Below are 3,833 nucleotides of genomic sequence, written 5' to 3'. Positions count from 1 at the left end.
GAGATGTTACCATTGGGAGAAATTTGGTAAGAGGTACATGTGAATCCTCTGTATGATTTTTATGTAACATACATAATTAGTTAAAAATGGAAACTTAATTTTAAGTATCGTTTAGCTCAACTTCTACAAACTTCAACTGCAGAAATGAAGTATAAAAATATTTACAAATGATCAGGGGCCCCTGGGTGGCTCAGTCAGTTGAACGTCTTGCCTTCTGCTTGTGTCTTGGTCCTGGGGTCCTGAGATCCAGCTCTGTCTTGGGCTTCCTGCTCAGCGGGGAGCCTGTTTCTCCCTCTCCCTCCCCCTCTGCCCCCTCCTTCCCCCACCATCGTTCTCTCTCTCTCTCAAATAAATAAATAAAATCTAAAAAAAAAATATTTACAAATCACCATTTGTAACTATAAATTCTATCAAAGAAAGACTGTATCTTGGAAGTTAAAGGATGCTAAGTATGAGCATTATATTAATTTTCTTTCTTAATTAAAAATATACTCACCCAGATTGATGCATTTTGTTCTCACTTATTATTTATAGATTTCTTTTGTCTCTATCAAATGTGTTTATACATTGAATGACACATTAACATTGTAGAAAAATTGGAACAAATCAGACAATAAAAAAGTAAAGTAAAAGGAATTATTATCACTCAGACCCACTCAAATAGTATAGTTTTTTCATCGATCCATTCATTCATTCAACATTTATGAGCAAGTCTCTGCTCTGGATGCTCTTTGATAATATAGATTAGTGAATGGTGCAGCCTCTGGTGCCTTTTCTAATTTGCACAAAGCCTCCCTAAAGGCTCAAAAAGTAGATATATACAAGGAACTTACATTAGTAACTATCTCAAATATTGTTGTATTAAATGAGCTTTTCTATATGTCTAGCATGCAGTAAGCACTATGGAAGTGTTAGCTATTATTATTATTATTATTATTATTATTATTATTATTATTATTATATTACTAGAATTTGTCATAAGTATTTGACCACAAGAAAAGTAGCAGGGCTCAATGATCACAGAATGCAGAATCATAGAACTTTGGTTTTTCATTCAACAAAAAATTCTGAGTCCTTTCACATACCAGGCACTGGGGAGAAAAAAATAGATGCCCCCTCCCACCATTCCCATAATATAGCTTACATTCATTTATCAGTATTTTGAAAGAACCCACCAAGATTAATGAATCGCATTTATCTTATTTAATGGCTTTAATTAAGTGCACTGTGCTGGATGACAAGTGGGAGGGTAGGAGATAGGAAGTGCCAAGTTTAAGACCATCTCTGTTCTCCAGAGTTTCTGGTATTAACGAAGAAGACATCGAGAATGTCAAGACAAAATGTTAAAGTGTCAAAACACACAGGACAGGGAGAAGTGAGTTGTTGAGGCCTGTGGTAACCATGCCACTTTTTATGGAACAGAGAGGACCTGGGCTGGGGCTTAAAGAATGTATACATCAAATTCCTCTCTGAAATGACTTTTTGGATATGTGGCATAGACTAGCTAGCCCCTCTCTAAATCTGACCTCTCCCCCTCTCAGGAACATAGCAAAAGTTATACATAACACTTCCAGTCCTATCCTATGGAAACTCCCATTTGATTTTCTCCAAATTTTGGCTGAATGGTGACACTAAGGGCAAACATGGAAGCCACATGTTGAAGTCAGCAGAGACCCCATGAGCCTGAATCCCTGAATGACCACATGGAACTGAATTTTTCTCTCTCTTCCCTCCCCCTAATTTCTGGTCTTTACTTGAATAAAAAATCAACTGTCTTCTCATCTGTTTCTAGGTTGGCCTGTTATAGCAGCTGGCTTTAACATACTATGTAACATGATCAGACTGACTTTAAATTTTTTTAGCACTTTTGACGGTGTAAACGTCAATATAATACAACATGCAAACTCTGAATCAGCTGGAAATATCCAGTGTACACTGAGGTTAAGGTGAGGTTGCCAGGGGAGGGAGACGTGGGGTGTGGGGGAGTGGGGAGCTCTTGTATAGTCATTAACAGATTCCAATAAATTCAGAACTGAAGATTATGTGCATGAATCTTTTGTTTAACAGATACAGATACACATGAGAGTCTTGCCTCGTATCTTAACTGGGATATGTGGAAATGTCTGCTCCTCTTCACGAGAGCCTGTGTGACTCCTGACACCTAGGCTGGCTCCCTTTCCTATTTAAATAACTGTTAAGTCTCATCTAAATTACGTTTTAACTTATGTACCAGTGGTAAAACTAAAAAAGCAATTTCGTCATCCTCTTTTTTTTTTTTTTAAAGATTTTATTTATTTATTTGACAGAGAGAGAGAGCGCGCACAAGCTGGGGGAGTGGGAGAGGGAGAAGCAGGCTCCCCGCCGAGCAGGGAGCCCAACGTGGGGCTCGATCCCAGGACCCTGGGATCATGACCTGAGGTGAAGGCAGACAGCCAACCGGCTAAGCCACCCAGGCATCCCTCGTCATCCTCTTTTTAAAAATGACTGTACTTCAGGGGTGCCTGGGTGGCACAGCAGTTAAGCGCCTGCCTTCAGCTCAGGACGTGATCCCGGCGTTCCGGGATCGAGCCCCACATCAGGCTCCTCCACTATGAGCCTGCTTCCTCCTCTCCCATTCCCCCTGCTTGTGTTCCCTCTCTCACTGGCTGTCTCTATCTCTGTCGAATAAATAAATAAAATCTTTAAAAAAAAAAAATAAAAATGACTGTACTTCAGACATAATTGTTACCTCTACTTTATCTTCCCTGGCTATACTCCAGAGTCCATTAAAATTCTTGATGAAATTTGTCAAATAAAGCTCACCAGTTTATAAATACAAATGTTCACAAGTTTTCCTTTTGGTGTGAATCTAGCTCTCTCTTTGACTTTATGGGCCTCAGGCAGTCAAGGGGATGGATTTTTTTTATACATCACAGCTTATGCCATGGCTGAATAAAGAGCAGTTAGTGGCTGGTGGGCTATGGTGTGGATTCATGTGCAGGGGCTAAATGACCATAACTGGGCAAGTGGTCACAGCTGGATCACAAGGGGCCAGATAAGGACAGTGAGAGCAGAAGCCGAGACTCAGGACTTAAAATTAGGACTCCTTATGTTCCATTGCCTAGTACCAGTATTAACTCTTGACCTTTGGAAGATACTGAGCCTGTAAGCAGCAGAATTTGAACTTCGGGGAGAGAAATGCGGGACAGAAAAGAGGCAGGTCTTAACACACATCTGGGTTTTTCAGTCTGTCTTCCATGATTGACACACTTCCCCTTTTGTCTGGAAGTGCTTCTTTATTTAGACAAAGCCCCAGTGTCTTCTGTCTTAAAATGACTCAGGTAGCCCCTGGTGCTTACCACTGGCTGTGTTCTTATACCGACTGCACCGAAAGAGGAGGCAGAGTAAACCTACCCATATAGACCCCAGCCCAGGCCCTTTGCCTGGTCTGTGTTGTGAATGGGGGCAATGGAGAAAATAAATAAGTAAATAAATAAAACGACTGGGGCAGTGATAATGCTCTAAAAACCAACTCCTTTCTCCCAGATGTGAACAAAGGAGAGATTCTAAAATCTCTTGAGTCCTTGTCAAAATTCTTGGGAACAGTTGTAAAGTCTCCATAATGACAAAAGGAGCTATGTTGGAAATTTGAGGGATTATTTGCAAGTACAGATCCTAACTAAGTAGGTTTAGTTTTTGAGTTCTGCTAGGGACACCGTGGAAGGTAGTACACCTCAGGCTATGGAGGCACTTGTGTTTTTGGATGTCAGGTGGGTGCTTAAGACAGAGAGCCAGGTCTTGCTGACTTTCAGTGTGTCACCTAGAGAGTTGATGGACAGACAGATGCCCCATAT

At 40.7% G+C, this 3,833-nt stretch overlaps 1 non-coding gene across 1 annotated transcript; it reads left to right on the top strand.

Moving 5' to 3' along the window:
* Positions 1–3,322: 3,322 nt before the first annotated feature.
* On the top strand, positions 3,323–3,451 carry LOC121105753. The gene has a single exon (XR_005838403.1). It is a non-coding gene; the product is annotated as a small nucleolar RNA SNORA51 (small nucleolar RNA).
* Positions 3,452–3,833: the final 382 nt, after the last annotated feature.

The sequence above is a fragment of the Ursus maritimus genome, unplaced genomic scaffold, assembly GCF_017311325.1.
Source record: "Ursus maritimus isolate PB19 unplaced genomic scaffold, ASM1731132v1 scaffold_29, whole genome shotgun sequence".
NCBI classification, from domain to species: Eukaryota; Metazoa; Chordata; class Mammalia; order Carnivora; family Ursidae; genus Ursus; species Ursus maritimus.
Note: the sequence above shows the minus strand (reverse complement) of the source record. Positions and strands in the feature narration are given on the sequence as shown.